General features: G+C 36.8%; 1 long non-coding RNA gene across 2 annotated transcripts in view; it reads left to right on the top strand.

Annotated features, from left to right (window-relative positions):
* Positions 1 to 495: 495 nt before the first annotated feature.
* The window catches only part of LOC129524039 (uncharacterized), a 42236-nt gene continuing 17202 nt past the window's right edge, over positions 496 to 25529 (top strand). Inside the window, exons 1-2 of one of the 2 annotated variants that reach the window (XR_008667685.2) lie at positions 496 to 753; positions 2763 to 2855. This is a non-coding gene — a long non-coding RNA (uncharacterized lncRNA). Of the gene's footprint in view, positions 754 to 2654; positions 2856 to 25529 lie in introns of those variants that run through there. The other variant, XR_008667686.2, reaches the window with a different exon arrangement.

Below are 25529 nucleotides of genomic sequence, written 5' to 3'. Positions count from 1 at the left end.
GCTTTTGATGAAGGAAACTAGGTAAAAATTATCTTGCTACTCAGAAGAATTGTTTTAGGTAAGATAGATCAATGGCAAAGATACTTAATTGGTTTAATCACTTTGAAGTCTTGAGGATGGCCACACAAATCTGTCTTTCTGAGTATGGAGAGGGAAAGACCTTGTCTCCTTCACATCCATGTTCTTTTCTCAGTGCTGTTGTCAGGAGCTAGTTGCCACACTTCAATACCCCCAGGCTCCAAACAGCATAGGCGAGGGTGGGCTTAGGATGTGGCTTGTTGCATATGTACTTGGTGATTCCTCCTTGGGCTCCTTGGGCTGGTTTCCTCTTCTACTGATGGCAAAGTGAATGTATCTGTGCATTGCCAAGTGGCCCTCCCACCCCTGCTCAACGTCTCATCATACATCATAATGAGCAGCAACCTCAGCTCTATGGGGGTAGCCTCAGAATCTTCCTCCAAGCTATGACTTTGCGATACAGGCAGAAGGACAGGGAATTGTGTGTGCTTCCTTTTTACCTTTCTCTTTTACTCTCAGCAGACCACTCAAATGATGATGAGCTGCCAAGCTATAAATCCTTGAAGATTCTCTGGCCAGGAAAGCTATGAAAAAGGAGAGAACTGGTAGGGAGAAAAGATAGGAGAGCAACACACATCTTTGCTTCAGGGATCCAAGGAGGACCACCACATGATGATTTGAAGCTGAACACACCTATGTCTTGGCTTATGTCTACACATCAAGGAATCAGCTGAGGTAGCTGTAGCATGACTATCATCATTTCAGCCTTTCCAGAAGTGGGAATGTAATAATTATATATTTTAATTCTTGTTTTTATGGCCCTGATGTTCATTTTGGGAACAATGAAAATATAATAAAATATTTCTAAAAAATTAATGGTAGCAACAAAATGTGAGAATAGGAATAGATCAGACAATGTGCCTTTAAGAGTCTCCCAGATTGCTTGCATTTAAGATAAGAGCCTTTAAAACCACAGGTTTTGTTCCAGTTTATGGAAAGTGTTGATCCAAACTGGTATCTTCTTGATAATTCTCAGACACGAAAAATCGTTTTAAAGCTCAAGTTAAATGGTTTGTATATAATACACTGTCCCTTGAATAACTCTGCTTGAATTAATTTCAACGAAGAACATTGCTTGTTATAAACAGAACTGATGTTTTCAATACCAAAATTCTCTCAGAAATATAGGTCTTTTGATAAAGAAAGAAATGACATGTCATTTCCCCTTTTAAAGGCTTACATAAATCCCACTTTGTTATTCTGTGGATTTTTCTTTTGTCTAACATACTTGTGGAAGCTTAGACGGTAGCTGCACCTCACAGAGCATCATGATTGCAGTCAAGTGTCTGATAGGTGCTTTCCTTTGTTCCAGTTACAAACTAAGTCTCTGCTGTGGTCCATGTCCTTGTATTAAAATCACTCAGTTAGTGGCAGCAGAACAAATATGTATGTCATCGGGAAGGAGGAAAAGAGAAAACACTGTAAAATGTAAAGCTGAAGAGGTAAAGTCATAGTGTGAAGTAGTTGAAATGTTGTAAGCAGAAAAGGAAAGTGAATAGATTTTATTTTTAGAAAGACAAGGTTAGTTTCAGGGTGGAGATTTCAGTGGTGGAGGCAGGGCCAAGCCTGGGATCTGGTTATGAAGGCCTTGAAGGCAAGAAGACATGGAGTTCCTGACTAGTGTTAGGGCAGGAGAAATGACGGAGATTAGTGGATGGATAAACAGAGAGACTAAGGAGTAGATTAACAAGACTTGATAAGTGATGGGTATGGAGAGTAAAGAAAAGAGATGATTCAAAGGTAAGGTCCATGTTCCTGCATATGTAACAGATGGCAATTTACTGAAGTGGAAAACACAACAGGAGATGATGCATTCAGTTTGAGGTATGTGGAGCTCAAAACAGTGATGGGACAGCCAAACTTATTAGTGGATCTGAGCTGGAGATAAAGATTTGGGAGTCAATATATGGCAATTAAAAATAATTGCAGGTATGGGCCGGGCACGGTGGCTCACACCTGTAATCCCAGCACTTTGGGAGGCCGAGGTGGGCAGATCACGAGGTCAGGAGATCGAGACCATCGTGGCTAACACAGTGAAACCCCAACTCTACTAAAAATACACAAAAAAATTAGTCAGGCGTGGTAGCGGGCTCCTGTAATCCCAGCTACCAGGGAGGCTGAGACAGGAGAATGGCGTGAACCCAGGAGGCAGAGTTTGCAGTGAACAGAGATCATGCCACTGCACTCCAGCCTGGGTAACAGAGCGAGACTCCATCTCAAAAAATAGTAATAATAATAATAATAATTGCAGGTAAGAAAAAGAATGAGGTTTTACATGGAGGAGGGCAAATTAAAGTGAGACAAAAAGAAGGCCTAGGATAAAATGCAAGGAACACCAACACTGAGGAGACAGGATCACAGGAACGAGAACCCAAGAAATGTGAATGTTTTGTGAAGAAGAAAGTGTTCAGTATCAAATGCTATTGAGAAGATAAAGACTGAATAGAATCAATTGGATTTTGTTTCAGGGGAAAATATGTTCCGTGGAGTAGAGGGGGTGGAAATCATCTTGCAAAGTGTGGGAGATAAGGAAGTATAAATGCATTTTTCCATAATTTTGACAGTCTAATCAAAGGCAATGCATTCTTTGTGCAGATTTTTCAACTCTGCCACATAGAAAGCTTCAGTTATGTATAGGTCATAGCACATTTAATTTTTAACATTGGTATGACTTATTCCTATAGCAGGAAGACTGCCTTGAAGAAACAGAATCTGCTATAAGAATACTATCAGGAAAGAATGGTCAAGTCAGGTGAAACCGCTGCTATTGTATGACTGTGAGTATTTGCCTTTGTCTCCATATGTGTTTTGGTTTGCAGCCATTAATAGCTTGGATACCATGAAGCAGTGGCAAAGGGGAGTGTGTCAGAGCAGCAGGCCAAAATTAAATTACAGCAACCTCGCACTTTGCATTAAAACCTTCACTCAGAGATGGAGGCTGGTAATCACGTCCAGATTTTCCTTAAAGACAATGGCCCTCCATGCAACTGGCCACACTCAGTTAATTCATGCTGTCAGCTGCCTTTATTGGCTGTGGGGAATCCAGTATTGATTCTTGAACTCAGCAGCAGCACAAAGAGCCACTAGTGCATGGTCAAAATGCTGCAATAAAGGGCTGGCAGCTTGAGAAAAGCAGCCATTCCATTGCACAAACAAGGTCAATTAGAGGATAGTGCAGTGTAATATAAATAGCATTAGCATCCCTCTTCAACTCCGATGATATCACGCTGGCAGAATGACAGTAAGGAAAATAAGGTTTAATGCCGAATAAATATAAAGGCATTTAGTGTAATTTAATTTCAAGCTCTCTATCATTTTAAAGTGCTACGAGTAGCAAAATATTTAGTTTCATCATGGGTAGGAATTTATGTCTACAAAAATGATTTTCTGATAAAACTTTGTGCAAACTCGCCAATTAGTCACGTATAGTTAAACTGGTATTATTAATTTTATTGAGAAGTAAACAGTTTCTTATTCACAGATTCAATGTAGTATGCCTACCTGTCATTTATTATCCTTTTTAGTATTAGAATTTCAAAATCTCCAATGTGTCATGAAGAAGGAACAAAAGATATCTTGGTATTTTTAGTTTAAAAGAGCAGATTGAGTTTTTTTCTTTCTTTTTAAGTCGCTGGAAATTACTAGGACCTTTTGTTTAAATACTTGCATTCATTACTTTTATTTATAGGAGAATTTTTCCTACCTTCTTTGTCAGTTCAAAATTAATTACAAATGTAAAACGCATCATGCTGCTAACACATACTCTATGCGGGAAACAAATTATACTCTCAAAATAGATAATGGACAGCTTGGAGAGGTAATTGATAAACCTACACTGCCTACAATAACTGAATAGATTTTAGAAAAATATATAATTGTTAGGAATGGAAAGAACGTGTTTGAATTCTCCTTGGTAATGAGTGTGCTCAGTGTTGACTAGGAACAACTCATTAAAGTGCATACAAGAGTTTAAAGAAAGTTTGAATCATGATGCCTTGGAAATGTCCATTAACCACTGAGAGTATATGGAGTCTGTCAGGCTGACGTTGTCCAGTCATTTGGTTAAATTTTTTTTTTAAAGATCAATGTTTCAAGTAACCTAAGGTGTTTCCAGCAAACCTGCTATGTACATTATGAATTGAATATAAGAGTCTCAAGTTGCTTTCATGAACTTCCTTGAGTAGATGAGTTAATAGTTCCTGTTTATATCCCATACCTCCTGCTCTGTCTGCTAAAAGATAACATTTATAACCCCCTCACAAAGATACTGGGAGAGCAAATACATAAATTTCTGCAGTTAGAGTGGAAGAATCACCTAATCTTCAAAACCATAGACTAATAGAATTTTACATATGGGAAACATCTTAAGAAGTAATCAAATCCCACTTCCCTCTGTTATTGGGGCCAGAAAAATTAAGCCACATGCACAAACATATATAGCTAGCCAATGCCCAAACTGGGATTCTCAAACATGCTTCGATTTTTAATTGTTCATTATTTTTTTCATTACAAAACCAATTTTAAAAAGAAACATGTACGGTTGTACAATCTGATAACTAAAGGATACTGTTCAATGGAAAAAATTCAAATAATAGATACTGAAAACCTTGGAAAATGAAAGTCATCCATTTTCCTACCTCTTAAAAAAAATTTTATGTATGTTTCCAGATTTTTCATATAATACATATATGTAATACATATATGTGCATATGTTTTAGTGATAAATAAGTTTATATCTATCTATCTATTTATCTATCTATCTGTATTAGTCAGTTCTTGCACTGTTATAAAGAAATACCTGAGACTAGTAATTTATTTAAAAAAAAGGTTTAATTTGCCCAGAGTTCCACAGGCTGTGCAGGAAGCACAGCAGCATCTGCTTCTGGGGAGGCCTCAGGGAGCTTTTGCTCATGGCAGAAGGCAGAGCGGGAGCAGGCATCTTACATGACAGGAGCAGGAGCAAGAGCAAGAGCAAGAGACAGAGCGAGGAGGGGCTACAGACATTTAAACGACCAGATCTCATGATAACTCACTCACTATTAGCACACAGGGGATGGAGCCAACCCATTCGCGAGAACTCCACTCCCATGATCCAGTCACCTCCTACTAGGCCCCACCTTCAACACTGGTGATTGCAATTCCACTACAGAATTGGGCAGGACACAGACCCAAACTATATCATTATCTAATCTATTAATAAGTATCTATCTATCTATCTATCAATCTTCCAATCTCTCTGTATACTAACTTGCTTTTTTCTTTTAACAAAACACCATAGATAACTTTCTTGCTAGTATTTATAATTCTAGTATACATTTTTTCTAATGGATGCATAATGTTCCATTTTATAGCTGCAGCCTCACTTAATTATTTAATAACCTTTTCTACAACATTTGAATTTCTTCAAATTACAATTACTGTATAGTATGTATTTTTGTATATATATTTTCATACTTGTTAAAATATTTCTATCAGATACATTTTTCAGAAAGGGAATTAGTGGTTAATTTATTTTTTAAACAAAGGTTTAATTTGGAGACTATTTTAGATATACAGAAAAGTTGCAAAGATAATACACCCTTCACCCAGTTTCTTCTAATATTAACATCTTATATTAGCAAGATAATATAATAAACTATGCATAGTTGCCAAACTAAGAAACCAGTATTGGTACATTACTATTAATGAAGCTCTGGATTTCAGTAGAATGTTTCTTCTATTAATGCATTTTGTTGCTGTTGTTCCAGAATCCAATCCAGGTTACTAAATTGTATTTAGTTGTCACAATTCCTTTGATTTTCTGGTCTGCAGCTAGTTTTCACTGCTTACTAATTTCCCATTACCTTGGCATTTCTAAAGCATAGTGGTCAGGTATTTTGTGAGATGGGTTAACTGATATTTGCAATTAAATTTAATTGTCATTGATAAGTGATCCCTAAAATGTTTAAATAATATATACATCTAATACTAGTGAATGTTAGTGACTATTTTTTCTAATAGCCTTGACTTTAGAAGATAGTTTTCTCTTGCTAACCTTTGCCTATCTAGATGGTAATGGATAGAATTGCTTTATTAATTCAATTTACATTGGAAATATTTTCAGATTTATTATTTATTTGTCTTTAATTTTTGTGAATTGTTCACTCATGTTCTTTGTCCATTTTTTCTACTGACATTTGGATTTTTCTTATGAATTTGTTAATTTTTTCCCATATTAGAGATCTTAGCCATATGATCGCAAGTCTTAGCACGAATTTATTTCCAGTTCTAGCGTATTTTTTGTTTCTTTATGAAGTTTTTTTGTATAGAGAAGTTGAAATCATTGTCTTTACAGTGTCTGAACATTTTGTCATGTTTAGAGAAAGTGCCTTTTTACTCCTAGATTGCAAAAATGTTCCTGCACTTATTGTTATATATTTTTGCCTCATATTTATATATCAATCTTTTATACATCTGAGATTTAATTTGATATGAAGAGTGATTAGGATTCAGTTTAGTTGTTTTATTTTCCATAAAGAGTTAGCCAATTGTCCCAACTCACATTTGCTCTCTTGCCTTTTACTGGTTTGGAGAAATGGAACTGATAATAATTTAGACAGTAGTAGTCATAATTTTTTATTTTAAAATACAACAGTGCCTCATCTGAAAAAAGAGTATGAGAAGTTATATTTTACTGTATACCTACCTGCTACCTTTAAAATCCTTTACTATTTGTATCTTGCTTAATCTTGCAACTGCACGTGACACTTGCTCACTCCTCCTCCCTGGAACGCTCTCCTCCTTTCTCCTTTGGACTTTCTGATACCTCTCAGCTTGTCTGCCTTCTCTCCTTGATCTGCCTCGTGCCCCACTTCCTCTCTGTGTCCTTGAATGTCGGTGTTCCCTGGGGATTGGGTTTTGTACCACTTATATCTTCTCACTTTGAGTGCTTCTCATTTACATTGTTGAAAATATATATGTTGTTATTTATTGCTTGCTGTTTCCCAGAAACTATTCTAAGTATATCAAACATATTTACTTACTTAATCATCATAGCAAATACACGAAATGGGCACTACCATTATCGCCTCCTTTTTATAGATGAGCAAATTGGCATACAAGGATTGAGGAACATGCCCAAGTTAACTTATGTTCTAAATAGGCTATGGAGGTGGAACTTGAGCTCAGCCAGTTTGACTCAAAATCTCATGCTTTTCATCAATATTCTGTAATTTCCCTGATGTTCTGTGGCAGCAAATCAGTTAAGACAATGACTCTGTATTCCTGTCATGTTTGTTGGCATTGCTCTTCACTGCAGCAGAGCACCCTGGATTCATTCTCTCCCTTACCTTCTATATACAATGAATAGCCCAGTACCGTGTTTTCTACTTCCTGTATATTTTCAGCGTATCTTCTCTCCTCCAAACCTACAGCTTCTATCCTAAATTGGACCTTTATTACCCTCTTTTGGTGCTGCTCTAATGACTTCCTAACTATAGGAGCACATCTGTTTAAATGGATTACTAGAATCATCTACCCAGGTGACAACTTTAACTGTGATTCCTTTGCCTAAGCTTCCCAGCAGCTCTCTACCCACCATAGCATGCACTCTAAGCTCTTTCATAGGATATAGAAAGCAAGGTTCTCCATGCCCTGGGACCAGCTCTTTCTGCCTCCTGCTGATTGCTCCTCTCTTCCTCCCATCCCACCTCAGGCACTTGACTCTGCTCCACATTCTTGCTTGGTTAGTGTCACTCACTGTCTAGGACCCTTCTCATACACTGCTTCTTACAAGCAGTCACATCTCCAGATCCTCACTCCAGTGATGGCTGGATCTAGTGTTCCGTCTCTGTCCTAACACTCGATTTAACATTGTATTGAAGTTATTGGCTTGTTTGTCTTTCACAGCTCCTTGGATGCAAGCTCTGTCCTGTCTTATTGGTCTTTATTGTCCTAGCACAGGGTGCTAGGAAATTTGTTAAATATAAGAAATTTGTTAAATGTTGCTAACTTGAATTCTAGAGGCAATTTTACAATATTCTAACTGCAATCTCTGCCTTATGGTCACTTCAATGGGACATTTCTGAGCTCTTAAATGACTTTAAGCAGACCTGCAGTCACTGAAGAAGTAATTGTACACAAGTCAACTCTAGAAATCATTACTTTCAAACAGCAAGTAAAGGAATGTTTCCTAGATGGATAGATGCTATACTATTACAGTTTTTGGTATATGTAATTTAATGGCTGCTGAGGTAGACATTCCTTGACTTGCTATTACATCTGTTACATCTGTGTTTTGCATCTCCATTTCTATTAAAATATAACTGTAGCTGATTCATATCTCCCATATCCACAGTGTTAAGGGTGGTGTAGAAGTCATTATCTTTAATAAACCAGTGATGGGTCTTTCTGACATGGTATGTGATAGAATCAGGAATTTGGGGGATTGAGGTCGTGTAAATTTGAGTTTGGGGACCTTTATGGCAGCATGTGTGAAAAGAAAAAGTCAGGATGATGGGAAACAGGTATTAACAGAAAAAAACAATTTATTTAGCATTTCCTATGTGCCAGGCACTGTATTATCTCATCTAAATTTTAGAAGAAGTTTTTGGGTCACTCTCATGCTCATTTATGAGGATTCTAACTGTAAGTGCTGTATTTTGCAGAGAGAGCTGTACATTTGGGAGGCTGGTTGTCCAAGAGTTCAAAGAGGTACCGGATTAATGGCCACTAATTAATATTCTGTATTGTATTGAGGTGACTTTGTTTGTACTATAAACTTATTTATTCCCACACTTTATGACATTTTGGGGGGACTTGATGAATTGTAAGTTTGTCACTCTATCTCTCCCCTGGGCCATAGAAGGACTCAGGTTATGCATTTTCATAATTTGTGGTGGAGATAATTTCCTCCTGCAAACTTCCTGACAGGGGTTTTGCATGGAGACTATTAAAGGGCCTCACTGCTCTGAGCACTGTCCATGTCACAAGGTGAGGCCCCAAGAGATGCAGCACAGTAAATGTTCCTGAAAAATTCATCTTCTTAATTTATAGATACGACTTTTGCCTTGAAATCCTGCCTCCTGATAAGCAGGGGCAGCACAAAAAGGAATTCAAACATTAACTATACTTTTACTGGAGTCAATTCTAACCATTTGTCCCAGCTGCTGCTTTTCTGGGATGTAGTATACTTCTTGAGCTCAGTGCCATAGAAAAGTCTCCCCCTCCCTTTAACCCAATGGTCTCAGGAAATGCAGAATCATCAGGAATTGAAGCTTCTTCAAGCTTTTGGAGTTAACACCTCTTAAAAACCAAAACATCTCAAGGGCCCTTCTGGCTACCTTGACATTTTTTCACACCTAGGAATATTTTATATTGCAGAAAGTTCAGGTGGAGAAAGAGAATGTTCTAGGAGTTACATGGATATCTGTGACCTTCTCTGCCAGTATTTATTCCTCTTTTGGATCTTTTCCTTGCAGTTATGTTTGACATTTGTTTTACCTTCCTCAGCCTACATCTAGAACTCCAATGTGCTGATTCTTAGTACCTTTGCATTCTTTCCTGAGGAAGCTGAGGCAAATCAGGTAGGTGAAGGGCCCTTCCTACTTGCTAGATAAATGCAAAGACTTGCTCTTGTAACATAAAACAGGTTGCAGATCGGGTCTTCCTGCCCTTCAAGACTTTCCCACACTGGGTTCCAGGGATTTGAACTGAGTTGTGTAGAATGGGTAAAGCTGGCCCATTATGGAGCATAGAGAGAAAATTCAGTGGTATTCTAGATGTGAGTGGGGACAGGGGGAGAAGAACGATGTGAAGCTGTGGGTCCTTGAGAGCAATGAGAAGCCAGGCAAAAGGATAGCGATGCTGAACTGACAAGCTGGAGCTGGGGGCTTCTGGAGCACTCCCTGGAGAGGTTCCTGAGGTCATGGGAGGCAAGAGGAGGCATCCCATGAGAGGAATTGGGGCAGGTAGGAGCAGTGAAAGAAATTGTTGGTTGGTTTGGACCGTGAGTATTGGGGTGTGTTACTCTCTTTTTCCTTTCAAAATGGTCTCACCACTCTCCCCATGAGACTGGTCCAAGACTATACTACACAGGGGTTGTGTGAAGAGTAGTTTTAGCAAAGTAAAGTTTGTGGAGAGCCCATATTTTAAGATTTTCTTGCTTATTCTTATCCTGAAAACTTAATTTCGTTAAATGTGCACAATATTAAAAAGTTTTCCTTTAAAATAAATTTCTTCTCAAAGGATGATGATGATTGTGTGTGTGTGTGTGTGTAAAATATTTCTTTGATTTCTTTTTGTTTTCTTTTTCTTGGTCTTGGTCATTTCATAAGTTGTCATTAGCTTTATATTCTATCGTACTTCTATCTTAAGGCACTTAAATAAAAGTATCTTTTATTTAGCTATAAAAGTCATTTTAATTATGCATACTTCTCTTAATTATACCTGTATAAGTAGACACATGTTTACATCTTAACAAACTAAAACAAAACAAAAACCTTTAGCCATTTTCTCAAAAGCAATCAAATCTAACAAATGAATGGGAATTCATGTTGGTTTTTTCTGAAGAAGTGTCTGGAATTGGGAATTTGCTTGAAAATGGAAATGAAATGCCATGTTTCTATAAGCATTTCCTTTCAGTGTATTTTGCTTAAATATCAATGGTAAACGTGTTTGTGTAAATATAACTATCACAAACCTCATCACATAGTAGCTCTCAGAATCTTGGTGTTCATTAAACAGATTTCTGTATCTTTCCTATACCTATTTAAAGATGATCTCATTTTTCCTTCAGCTGCAGATACTGGCAAGGAAGGAAGGAAGGAAGGAAAGAAGGAAGGAAGGAAGGAAGGGAAATAAGAAAAGGCTGTTGATTTTTTCTATCGAATGACCAAGAGGAAAATTTACTAAAAACTATATTATTTGACAAAGCCAAATAAAATATGTAGACAAATCTCTAAATTTAATGTCTTATTTAGGATACAATAATTGTAATTTGGGGCATACATGCAGACTGATTGGTACATCCAAAGAACAAAGAGAAGGTTGGAGGTTTTATAAAAAGGAGAAATGTTACGTACTGTTTTTCAAGAAAGTTCATTGTCACTAGCAAAGTTTTGGGGAGCTAGAAAGCTCTGATTGGTAAATGAGAATGGTAGGTAAAACTAGTCTTAGAATTGTAGCACGTTGTTTCAGAAGCCATGAAATAAAACTAGTTTCAAGTTATAGCAGGCAGTTTCAGCAGCCAGGCTGGCACAGAATTACATTCTTGGAGCAATATTATTTGCCTGACTGCTTTCAATCCCTGGCTTTTCCACTCTGTTTTACTTGGGTATGATTAGAATGACCCAATTTGTATGATCAATTTTCACATCCTGTATAGGAAAAATAAAATTTGTTTATATCAAAACTCTAGTAAGCATCCTTAAGATAAGACATTCTCTGGTTCTCTGTAATATTCTATTTACTTAGACAATACTAATAAATTAAAATAGAAACGCCTTAATTGTAGTTCAATTGTTTTTCATTGTAGAAATGCTGGCCAGAGGGGATCTCAAACACAGAAAACTAAACACATTCAGTTCAACATGTATTGAGGTTTTACCATCATGTATCAGTCATTGTCAAACATGAGAGATACAAAGAAGACAGGGTCCCTGTCCTTGAAAAATTCATATTAACTAGTGAATGCAGAGGGGAAAAAAACCCTCAAAAACAATGTAATTTCTATAACTGAAGCTTCCAACAAGTTTCATGAGAAACAAATGATTGATATATTTTGGAGGAGGGATGTACTTTGAATAATAAGTTGAATTTTCCAGGTAAAGAGGAAAAGTGCATTTCATCTCAAGACAGGAAAATGTGCTTGAGGAGCCAGTGTAACTGTCATAGAATGTCATATAAATGATAGTGTAATATATGTAGTCTTTTTTATCTGTTTTTTTCACTTAGAATAATGCTTTTGATGTTCATTCATATAATTGCATGTATCCATAATTCATTTTGTTATAGCTAGAGAGTATTCCCTTGTATGGATATACAGTATGACAATTATATATTCCTTCATTAGTTGATGGACATTTGGCAAGTGTTTGTGGACATATGTTTTTATTTTTATTCTTTAAATGCTTAGCAGTGGAATTTCTAGATTGAATGATAAGTGTAGGTTTAATTTTATAATAATTACCAAATAGGTTTCTAAAATGGCTGCAGCATTTCTCATTCCTACTGGCAACGTATGAGAGTTCCCGTTGTTCTGCATCCCTTCCAACACTTGATATCGTCAGTATATTAAATTTTTAGCTATTGCAGTAGGAATGCAGTGGTATCTCATTGTGGTATTAACTTACAATTCTCTAATTCATAAGGTTCAACATTTTTGACATGTCCCTATTTGCTATTCATATATCTTCTTTGTTGAAATATTTGTTAACTATTAAGCCCATTTTAAACAATTGGTTATTTGCCTTCATAAATATTCACTATATATTTTCAAATATTTTATATGTTCTGATTATAAGTTCTTCGTGAGATATATGGTTTTCAAACATTTTCTCCCATTCTGTGGCTGCCTTTTAATTTATTTTACATTTATTTTGAGGAACATTTTTAATTTTGATAAAATTTAATTCATCAGTATTTAATAGCATTTTGATTTTTTACAGTTTGTGTCGCAAAGTCACAAAGAGTGCCTCTATGTTTGCTTTCAGACATTTTACAGTTTGCCTCTTATAATTTGTTTTATAATCTATTTTGAGGAAATTTATGGATTTGGTGTTGAGTAAGAGTTGAGGTTTTTTTCCACATGTATAATCTAACTGCTCTAGCACAATTTATGTAGATGATTATTTTATACCCATTGGATTACCTGAATTATCTTGGCACACTGTAGAAAATCGATTGATTTTGTGCGTGTCTAATTCTGGTTTCTATTTCATTGATTCAATGTTTATTCTTTTGCCAACTCCACACTGCTTTAATACAGTAGCTTTATTCTAAATCCTGAAATCAGGTAGTATAAATCATCAACTTTGTTTTGATATTCTACTTCTCTTGCAATTCTATAAATTTTAAAATTAATTTATAAATTTTATTCCAAACGTCTGCTGGGATTTTCGTTAAGGTTTTGTTGTATCTCAATATGAATTTGTGGGTTTTGACAATATTGAGTCTTCTAATCTATGCATATACCATTTCTCCCCATTGAGCTAGCTCTTTAATTTTTTGAAGCAATAATATGTAGTTTTCAGTACAACTCTTGAGTATCTGTTGTTAAATTTGCCCCAAGTATTTCATGTCTTTAAATGCTGTTTTGAATGGTATTTTAATTTTGATTTCCAGTTGTCTGATACCAGCCCATACAAATAGAAATGATTTTTGTAATAGTGATCCTTTATCCATCCGCCTTTTCAATTAATTCATGCTACTAGCTTTTTCGAGGGTTACTTAGGATTTTTCTAGATAGAGGACTATGTCGTATGAAAATAAAAACAGTCCAATCTCTATGTCTTTTATTTATTTTATTTATTTATCTTGCCTTGTCATACTTTTTACGGCCTCCAGTATAATGGTTAAGGAAGAAACCACAAGACTGGGCACGGTGGCTCATGCCTGTAATCCCAGAACTTTGGGAGGCCAAGACAGGTGGATCACCTGAGGTCAGGAGTTCAAGAGCAGCCTGACCAACATGGTGATACCCCGTCTCTACTAAAAATAAAAAAATTAGCTGGGTGTGGTGGCAGAAGCCTGTAATCTCAGCTAATTGGGAGGGTGAGGCACAAGTATCGTTTGAACCCAGGAGGCGGAGGATGCAGTGAGCCAAGATTGTGCCATTGCGCTCCAGCCTGGGTGACAGAGAGAGAGACTCTGTCTCAAAAAAAAAAAAAAAAAAAAGAAACCACAAGAGAAATTAGAAAATATTTTCACCTGGTTTAAAATCAGTGGTGGTGAGAGATATTCTTGCCTTGATCTTAGTCTTAGTGGGAAAGCCTTAAATTTTTCACCATTAAATTTGTTGTTGGCAGTAGGATTTTTGTAACTATTCTTTGTCAGCTTGAGGAAATTCCTTTCTATTCCTGGTTTGCTGAGAATTTCTACCATGAACGGGTATCAAATTTTGTCAAATGCTTTTTATGCACTAATTGAGAGGATTGTATGATTTGTTTTGTTTTGTTTTAATATATTCATATAGTGAATTACATTAATTTTTAGATGTGAAACCAACTTTGCATTAATTGGATAAACCAAAAAAGATCATGATATTTTATACTTTATATATTTATTTAACTAGGTGGAATTTTTAAATTTTTTGTTGACAATATTTGCATATATGTTATGAGTACAGGAGCCTATAGTTGTTTCTTATTTAAAAGTCTTTTGTCTGGTTTTGCCCTCAGTAAAATCAGCATAGAAGGGACTTACTTACCTTAATGTAGTAAAAGCCACCTATGACAAACCCAACATAATACTGAATGGGGAAAAATTGAAAGCACTCCCCCTGAGAACTAGAACAAGACAAGGATGTCCACTTTCACCAGTTCTATTCAGCATAGTACTGGAAGTTCTAGCCAGAGCAATCAGACAAGATAAAGAAATAAAGGACATCCAAACCAGTAAAGAGAAGTCTAACTGTAGCTGTTTGCTGATATGATTGTATACCTAGAAACCCTAAAGACTCCTCCAAAAAGTTCCTAGAACTGATAAATGCAGCAAAGTTTCAAGATAGAAAATCAATGTGCATAAATTAGCAGCTCTGCTATACATCAACAGCAACCAAGCTGATAATCAAATAAAGAACTCAAACTCTTTTATAATAGGTGAAAAAAATAAAATATTTAAGAATATACCTAACCAAGGAGGTGAAAGACCTCTACAAGGAAAACTGCAATCTATTACTGCTGAATGAAATCATAGATGACACAAACAAACTGAAACACATCCTATGCTCATTGATGGGTAGAATAAATGTTGTGAAAATGACCATACTGCCAAAAGCAATCTACAAATTTAATGCAATTCCCATCAAAATACCACCACCATTCATCACAGAACTAAAAAAAAAAAAAATCCTAAGATTCATATGGAACCAAAAAGGAGCCCACATAGTGAAAGCAAGACCGTGCAAAAATAAAAAATCTAGAGGCATCACATTACCTGACTTCAAACTATACTATAAGACCATAATCACCAAGACAGCATGGTACTGGTATAAAAATAGGCACATAGACCAATGGAACAGAATAGAGAACCCACAAATAAAGGCAAATACTTACAGCCAACTAATCTTCCACAAAGCAAACAAAAACATAAAGTAGGAAAATTACACTCTATTCAACAAATGGTGCTGGGATAATTGGCAAGTCACATGTAGAGGAAGGAAACTGGATACTCATCTCTCACGTTATACAAAAATCAACTCAAGATGAATCCAGGACTTAAATCTGAGACCTGAACCATAAACATACTAGAAGATAACATCAGAAAAACACTTCTAGACACTGACTTACGCAAAGACTTCATGACCAATAACCCAAAAGCAAATGCAACAAAGACAAATATAAAAATAAATGAGACTTAGTTAAACTAAAAAGCTTCTGCACAACAAAAGAAGCAATCAGCAGAGAAAACAGATAACCCACAGAGTGGGAGAAAATCTTCACATTTTGTACATCTGACAAAGGACTAACATCCAGAATCTACAAGGAACTCAAACAAATTAGCAAGAAGAAAAGATACAGTTCCATCAAAAAGTGGGCTAAGGACATGAATACACAATTCTCAAAAGAAGATATACAAATGGCCAACAAACATATGAAAAAATGCTCAACATTACTAATCATCAGGGAAATGCAAATCAAAACCACAGTATGATACAACCTTGCTCTTGCAAGAATGGCCATAATCAAAAAATTAAAAAAAAATAGATGTTGGTGGGGATGTGGTGAAAAAGGAAAACTTTTACACTGCTGGTGGGAATGTAAACTAGTAAAACTGCCATGAAAAACAGTATGGAGATTCCTTAAGGAAATAAAAATAGAACTACCATTTGATCCAGGAATCCTACTACTGGGTATATACCCAGAAGAAAAGAGTTGTTATACGAAAAAGATACTTGCACATGCATGTTTATAGCAGCAATTGCAAAAATATGGAACCAGCCGAAATGCCCTTCAATCAATGAGTGGGTAATGAAATTGTGAGATATATATATATATCTTGTATGTATATATATATACACACCATGGAATACTACTTAGCCATAAAAAGGATCAAAATAATGGCATTAGCAGTGACATGGATGGAATTGGAGACCCTTATTCTAAGTGAAGTAACTCAGGAATGGAAAACCAAACATTTTATGTTCTCACTCATAAGTGGGATCTAATATATGAGGATGCAAAGACATAGGAATGATACAATGGACTTTGAGGACTCGGGGGGAAAGGGTGGGAGGGGATGAAGGATAAAAGTTTACAAATTAGGTACAGTGTATACTGCTAGGGTGATGGGTGCACCAAAATGTCAGAAATCACCTCTAAAGAACTTATGTATGCAAATATCACCTGTTCCCCCAAAATGTATAGAAATAAAAAAAAATTAAATCACCACTAGACTAATTGTTGCCTACAAAAAAATCTTTTGTCTGGTTTAGTATCATTTTATAATATGTCTCCTTTATATATTTATTTAGCTGAATGGAAGTTTAAAAATTTTTGTTAAAGGTATTTGCATATATGTTGTGAATGTAAGAATCTATAGTTGTTTCTTTTTTAAAAGTCTTTTGTCTGGTTTTGTATCATGTTAGAATATGGCTCCTTTTCTATTTTTTAGAGGTATTGGTTTAGAATTGATATTATTCCATCCCTGAATATTTAGTAGACTTCAGCACTGAAGTCTTCTGAGTGTGACATTTTCACTGTAGAAAAGGATTTTAGCTGCAAATTCGATGTCTTTAAAAGATAGAAGGCTATACTAATTATGTATTACTGCTCAAGCCAGCTTCAACTTATTTCTATAAAAAATTGTCCACTTCAAGTGGCCAAATTTATTGCTATATAGTTATTTTTAATATTTCCTTATTATCTGTTTAATATATGATTAATCTGTGATATTATTGCCTGCTTCATATGGTTTGGCTCTGTGTCCCCGCCCAAATCTCATCTTGAATTGTACTCCTATAAATCCCATGTGTTGTGGGAGGGACCTGGTGGGAGATAATTTGAATCATGGGGGTAGTTTCCTACACACTATTCTCGTGGTAGTGAACAAGTCTCACGAGATTTGATGATTTTATCAGGGGTTTCCACTTTTGCATCTCCCTCATTTCTCTTGCCACTGCCATGTAAGTAGTGCTTTCACATCCCGTCATGATTTTAAGGCCTCCCCAGCCATGTAGAACTGTAAGTCCAGTTAAACCTCTTTTTCTTCCCAGTCTTAGGATGTCTTTATCAGCTTGTGAAAATGAACTAATACATTAAATTGATACCAGAAGTGGGGTACTGCTGAACAGATACCCGAAAATGTGGAAGCAACTCTGGAACTGGGTAATAAGCAGGTGTTGGAACAGTTTGGAGGGCTCAGAAGAAGACAGGAAAATGTCGGAAGGTTTGGAACTTCCCAGAGAGATTTGTTGAATAGCTTTGCCCAAAATTCTGATAGTAATATGGACAATAAAGTACAGGCCTGGGTGGTTTCAGATGTAAATGAAAAACTTGTTGTGTACTGGAATAAAGGTGGCTCTTGTTATGTTTTAGCAAAGAGACTGGCGGCATTTTGCCCCTGCCCTAGAGATTTGTGGAATTTTGAACTTGAGAGAGATGATTTAGGGTAACTGGCAGAAGAAATTTCTAAGCAGCAAAGCATTCAAGAGATGATTTGGGTGCTATGAAAGGCATTCAGTTTTATAAGGATAGCAGAGCATAAAAGTTTGGAAAATTTGCAACCAGACAATGCAATAGAAAGAAAATCACATTTACTGAAGAGAAATTCAAGCTGGCTGTAGAAATTTGCATAAGTAATGAGGAGCCGAATGTTAATCCTCACAACACTGGCGAAAATGTCTCCAGAGCATGACAGAGACCTTTACAGCAGCTCCTCCCATCACAGGCCCAGAGGCCTAGGAGAATAAAGTGGTTTTGTGAGCTGGGCCCAGAGTCCCTTGCTGCGTGCAGCCTAGGGACTTGGTGCCCTGTGTCGCAGCCACTCCAGCTGTGGTTGAAAAGGGGCAACATAGAGCTTGGACCATGGCTTCAGAGGGTGCAAGTCTCAAGCCTTGGCAGCTTCCATGTGGTGTTGCACCTGCCAATTCACAGAAGTCAGGAATTGGGGTTTGGGAACCTCCACCTAGATTTTAGAAGATGTATGGAAATGCCTGGATGCCCGGGCAGAAGTTTTCTGCAGTGGCAGGGCTCTCACGGAGAACCTCTGCTAGGGCAGTGCAGAAGGGAAATGTGAGGTTGGAGTCCCCACACAGAGTCCCAAATGGGGCACTGCCTAGTGGAGCTGTGAGAAGAGGGCCACTGTCCTCCAACATTCAGAATGAAAGATCCACCTGCAGCTTGCACTGTGTGCCTGGAAAAGCCTCTGACGCTCAACGCCAGGCCATGAAAGCAACCAGGAGGGGGGCTGTGTCCTGAAAAGCCACAGGGACAGAGCTGCCCAAGACCACAGGAACCCACCTCTTGCATTGGTGTGTCCTGGATGTGAGACCTGGAGTCAAAGGAGATCATTTTGGAGCTTTAAAATTTGACTACATCACTGGATTTTGGACTTGCATGGGGCCTGTAACCCCTTTGTTTTGGCCCATTTCTCCCATTTGGAATGGCTGTATTTACTCAATACCTGTACCCCCACTGTATCTAGCAAGTAACTAGGTTTCTTTTGATTTTACGGGCTCATAGGCAAAAGGGACTTGCCTTGTCTCAGATGAGACTTTGGACTATGGACTTTTGGGTTAATGCTGAAAGGAGTTAAAACTTTGGGGGACTGCTGGGAAGGCATGATTGGTTTTGAAATATGAGTACATGAGATTTGGAGGGGCCAGTGGTGGAATGATATGGTTTGGCTCTCTGTCCCCACCCAAATCTCAACTTGAATTGTACTCCCATAATTCCCACATGCTGTGGGAGGGACCTAGTAGGAGACAATTTGAATCATGGGGGGGATCCCCCCTCCTATTCTCATAGTTGTGAATAAGTCTCACGAGATCTGATGGTTTTATCAGGGGTTTACACTTTTGTATCTCCCTTATTTTCTCTTGCCACCATGTAAGAAGTGTCTTTCACCTCCTGCCATGATTCTGAGGCCTCCCCGGACATGTGGAACTGTAAGTCCAATTAAACCTTTTTCTTCCCTATCTTTGGTATGTCTTTATCAGCAGTGTGAAAAAGAACTTATGCACTCCTTAATTCCTGAAATTGCCAATTTTTTTCTTGATCAGTTTCACTAGAGTTGTATCAATGTTGTTCATCTTTTCAATAAGCCATCTTCTGATTTTTCTCTTTTTCTTTGTTGCATTTATTCTATTGCATGGATTTATGCTCTTGTCTTTATTATTTCACTCCCTCTGCTTACTTAGGGTTTAATTTATTCTTGTTTCACTAGCTCTTTTAAGGTACAACCTCAAATCATTAATACAAAGCCTTTTCTTTTCTAATGCAACTATTCAGTTACATCTACCAGGTTTTCATATGTGATATTATGATTTTAACTTAGTTCAATTTTTTTTATTTCTCTTGTGATTTCTTCTGTAATGCATAGGTTATTTGGAGCCTGTTGTATAATTTCAAATATTTAAGAAATTTTCATATATTTTGCTGTTACTCATTTCTAGGTTAATTCTGTTACATTTAGAGAACATCCTTTGTATGAGTGTAACCCCCTTACATTTATTGAATCTCATTTTATGGCCCAGAATATTTTGGTGTTTTATGTGCATTTGAAAGGTGTGGGTTTTCTATTGTTGGGTAGAGTGCTCTATAAATATCATTAGACAATATTGGTTGATGAGGTTTTCAAGTGTCTAGACTTTTTTCTGATCTTCACAATTCTAGCAATTGCTGGGCATTTTCTGTAGAAATCTCCAAGGATAGTTTGGATTTGTCTATTTTATTTTTCAATTCTACCAGTTTTTGCGTCTTACATTTTGATGCTTTATTATTAGATACAAATGTCACAGGATCCTTAGGGTGTCATTTTTCCAGCTGGAAACCTCTGTGGCCGGTGGCACCTTTGCCCAAGTTTTGCTTGGGCACACTGGGCTTGTTCTGCCCACTCAGCCTGGCAGACTGCACTTGGCTCATGCTACCGGCCTGTATCCCACAACTGCCAAGGGCAAGCCAGGTGTGGAGTGGTGAGGGGTGTATGAGTGAGTGAGCACGAGATCTGACCACTGAGAAACCCAGTCATGCCAGCTGTGGAGAAGGCAGCTCCAGGTGCTAGCACAGGCACTGGCTCCCTGCGAGGCTGTGGCTGGACAAGGCATACTGCAAGCAGCTTCCAGGGTTGGCACTGGGAATGCAGTGGCACCCAGAAACCTGGAGAAGCCAGAAACCACAGAGCCTCAAAGAGGGTGTCACAGCTCTGGCTCAGTGAGCTCCTAAATCTGTGCTCCCTGAAAGGCTACAGTTCTTCTGTCCTTCTTGTCACCTGCAACGTGGCAAGCAAGAGGCATGTTTCAGACCTGTTTGTGTTACAGCTCTTTCAGCCCCACCATTAGGTGGGTTTTTTTGTTCTTGTCTCACGTCCAGGAAGAATGAGGTACACAGACAAGTGAAGGGTGAGCAAGGTGAAGAGGTGATTTATTGAGCAACAGAACAGCTCAGAGGAGACCCACAGTGGGAAGCTCCTCTCTGCAGGAAGGTTATCCCATTGTCTGCCTGAGTCTGGCTGAGTTGGGGGTGTTACTGGTTTCAGAGGGGAGGAAGTGCATGCTGATTGTTCCATGGACAGCCATGGGCGGGCTGGAAAAAGCACCATAAGTTCTCACTCTGGTCTGGGCAACTGGCAGCGCATCCCACTGGCCTCAGGCTGTTCCTGGCCTGAAGGTGGGGTTTCACTGGGGATCTGCCCCTTTCCACCCAGAGCGTATTTGCCTCCTGCTGCCATTAAGCTGCTATCTGTGGTGCCCATGGCACCCAGGCTGCTGATGCCAAAGGGTGTCTGCAGGTCCGTGGTGAGCCACCCTTAGCCCCCCTTCAGCCTCTGTCTCATGCTTGTGGGTATGCAGGGGACTAAGGCAGCAGGGAGCTGGCATATCAGCACTGCCCCAATCACTCACACAGCAGGCCAGGTAGTGACAGTGCCCAGGCTCAGCCACAGCTTCGCTCTGAAATTGGAGCAGGTGCCAGGAGTGGGAGGCGCCAGGCAGTAGGAGCATGCATTTCCAAGCCTGTGGGGGAAGAAGGACTTCCCAGGCCTGGGAGAGTGCAGAGATTCCAGGTCCGGAGCTGTGGGTGGGCATGTGCAGCTGTGCCCAGAATAGTGGGGCTCCCGCCCCTCCAACTTGGAAGTGGGTGGGACTTCTGCCTGTTCCCAGCTCCCACCATCTCCCTGGAGCACACAGCCCCAACAGCTCCTCCCCCACTACAGCCAGCATCATGCAAACGGCCACTCCAGATGGACTGCTGCTGCCATCATGAACACATTTAGTATTATTGTAAATGTCTTCTTGATGAAACAACTCTTTTATCATTATAAAATGTCCTCTTTAAATGTGACACTAATCCTTGTTCTAAAATCTATTTTTTATGATACAGACATAGCTATTCTAGCTTTTTTTAAAATTTATGCTTAACGTATAGCTTTTAAAAATAGTTTTATTGTCAACTTATTTAGGTCATTGTATTTAAAAGTATCTCATATAGGCAGGGTAGAGTTGAGTTTTGCTTTTTTATCCAGTCTGACAATCTCTTCCTTTTAATTTGAATGTTTAGACCAGTGGTTCTCAAACTTTCGGGTCATACGATCCCTTTACACTCAACATGATTTTATTTATGTGAGTTAGATATTTATTGATAGATATTTATTTGTTGATACTCTATTAGAAATTTAAGAAACATGAAAAAGTTTATTGTTACATTTAAAAATAAGAAAAACAGCATTATATTTTAACACATATACATTTATGAAAAATAATACCTTATTTTTGAAAAGACTGAAAAAAAGTAGCTTTTTTTTACATTTTTGCAAATCTAGCTTTCTATTTCTTCTAATGTCAATTTTGTAATATTTAATTGCTGACTTTTTTTAACCTTTCAAATTTTCTACATATTTATAGTATTTCTTATAATCGAACATTTCTTTTGTGTCCTCTAGGTCCCATTTTTTTTTTAATGCTGCCTGTTATATTCTCTCTTCATTTATTTTTGGATCAAGCCAGCAAAAATTTATATTTTCTTTTCTGAGTTAATTTATTGATTAAAAAGTAGATTACTGAGTTTCATAGTTGGGTACTTTATTTTTTCTCTTTCTTGATGTCAAGAATCTAAAACCTTAATTTCATCCAGATTTAATCAGTTATGGCAGGTAGAATGCTTTTGTTACTCTTATGCAGTATTTTAGATGAACTATAAATTGTATTAAAGACATGATCCCTTCCCCACATATATTGTATTACATTTCCAAAATATTTAGCCAATCATGAATTAACTAATTAGAAGGAAAGTGGCTACATAGAGAAAAAGCAGATGCATCAAGTCCCAACCAATTTTCTTGGACACTAGACTTCCTAATACAGCCATATGACTATTACTGCCACCTTTCACAAGATGATTGCTAGATCTGAGAAGCTTCACTCTTTTCAATATGTTGTTATGAACATGTTCAGTCATACGCAAAAAAGATTAGTAAAATGAGCTATGTATACTCATCACCTAGAGTCAAGAGTCTGGATAAAGATTTTAACAAGCTTGTTTTGTTTCTTTCTTTTTAATTTCCTTAATTCTTTCTATTTTATTTTATTTTATTTTTGCTGAATTTTTAAAAGCAAATAATATATATCATTTCATTTAACTCCCACATACTTCAGGGATATCTCTAAAGATTTTTTTATACAACCACAATGACATGATCTCACTTTACAAAATCAACAATAATCTTTTGTTTTACCCAATACCTGATACAAGTCAAATTCTTCAATTGTCTCAAGAAATTCCTTTTTATAATTAACATATTTTAATTAGGATCTCCAAGTCCACATATTGCATTGAGTTGTTGTATATTCTAAGTTTATTTACTCTAACCTAGTCTATCTTCTCCTACCCCCTGCTTTAATATGCCATTGAACTTGTTCAAGAAACAAGTTCAGCTGTTATATAAAATGTCCAATATTCTGGATTTGCTTATTGCTTCCACATAATGCCATATAACATCTTCTTTTATGTTCTATATTTTCTATAAATTGGAAATTCGCTCTTAAAAGCTTGATTTGATTCACGTTTAACTTTTTTGGGGCAAGAATATTTCATAGATAGATCCATATATTTTATATTGGATAACTTCAGAAGGTATGTAATGTGTGGTTGTTCCACTTTATAGATGTTAAAATTGATCAATGGTTTTAGGTGGTGAAAGACTGATCCTTCCATTGCTAAGTTTGCCATCAAGCTTTATTTCATGTTTTATCTATTGAGGACCACTATCTAAGTCAATTATGTGTTTAGGGGTTGAAATATGATAGTTTTAAAAATTTTATCTTTTCTTCCACATTTATTTGCTAGATTTATTCTGTTGTGATAGTTATTTCCAATGATGTTCAATATTTGTGTTTGTACGATTTTAACTTTATCTTATTAAGTATAATTATAAATTAGTGCTTTCTTTCAAATGCATGAGTTTTCCAGTCAATAGATTTCAGTAATTAGACTTCATCTTCTTTGGTAATATGTATCCTATCTTCCTCCATGTTGGTTCTTGTGTCATTTGGACACAACTCCATTAGTGTGGGATAGTGTTCTTGTTTTCTGGAACAAGATGTCTCAGGAAAATCTAGATTTTATGCTTCAGGCATGTATCCAGCTACTTCTCTAAAGAACTTTGGTATTTACGGAGTGCCGTCTTCATACAGGAGCTGTCATTGCTACTGAGTTACTGTTGCTTTAGACCTCATCAGTGGACAGTACTAGAAAATGCATATGTTTAAAGAAAATAGTCACAATTTCATACTACTTTCAATTCAAAGTTACCATTATAGTTTTTTACTATTTTCTATGAGTTTATCTTTATACCTTGTTTTCATACACTAAAATTTTTAACTTAGAACATCAACGTAATTGCATACTTGTTGTATTCTCCTATATCAAAATGGATAACATTATTAATTATATAATTCAAGTTATTGACATCCTTATTTGATTTGTTGAGTTTTGGAAGAGGTGTAATAAAATATTTAACTATTATTGTAGGTTTTTCTATTACTCTTTTATGTAATTTTGCTTTACTTTTATGTATTTCTAAGCTCTGCTGTAAGGTACATAAAGGTTTACGACTGTTATGTCTTTATAATCAGTGATACAATTTGGCGATATGAAATATTCATCTTAATCCTGTTTGATGCTTGTCGCTTCAAATTTTATCTGTCAGAAAATACCATGTTAGACTTGCCTTCCTTATTTAATACATCTTTATTTTCCAATTTTTGGTGTTATGTTCTGGGTGTGCCTTTTGCAAATAGCTTATAATTAAAATTTGTGTGTGTCTTTGTATGTGCATGTGCACATGTGTTTGTATTTATATAGCATCATTGCATTTTCCCCTTATTCTAACATTCTCAGCCTTTTAAATAGAGACCCAGCTCTGCTATAAATTTATACTTACAAATATATAATTTTGGTTATACAATATTTGGGATGAAGTTGAGGTGTACAAGTGTTTTTAGAATGCCATCATGATCTAAAGTATTATGGACTTTTTCTTCACAAGCTAAAGCTAAAGTGGTTTAAATAAGAAAATTAAACTACAAGAAAAAATAACATTTAAGAGTTCAGCTAACCTTTAAAATTGATGCTCACACCAATAATTAGATACATGGCAAGTCATATACATAGAAAAAATATGTTTGTCATAAAATGAATATATTGCTGGAAATACCACTCAGCCTACAGAAGATGGAAAGAAACAAAAGTGACTCAATGTCTCTTCAATGAATTATCAAGTGAAAAAATTTCCTTTAATTGTGCAGGGCAAAGAAAGTGGCAGAGAAAGTGGCAAAGATTTTTAGTGGCCAGAATTTTTCAGGGGCTCCTTTCCCTTTCCAGGAACCCAGCAGTTAGCCTTTTCTCTAACATCTATTGTGCTCAATTAGCTGCTGACCAAATGATGCCAATAGCCTAGAGTATTTCTTAATCAATTTTAACAAGTATAAATTAGCAAATGAATTGCAAAAAATATATTCTCAATATAATCCCTTGAGGCCAAGCAGGATTTCTGCTCTTTGGGAAAAACAAACTTGGGAATATACAGTGCAGCGCTATAGC

The sequence above is a fragment of the Gorilla gorilla genome, chromosome 7 (assembly GCF_029281585.2).
Source record: "Gorilla gorilla gorilla isolate KB3781 chromosome 7, NHGRI_mGorGor1-v2.1_pri, whole genome shotgun sequence".
NCBI lineage: Eukaryota > Metazoa > Chordata > Mammalia > Primates > Hominidae > Gorilla > Gorilla gorilla.
This window is presented reverse-complemented; position numbering and strand designations above follow the sequence as displayed.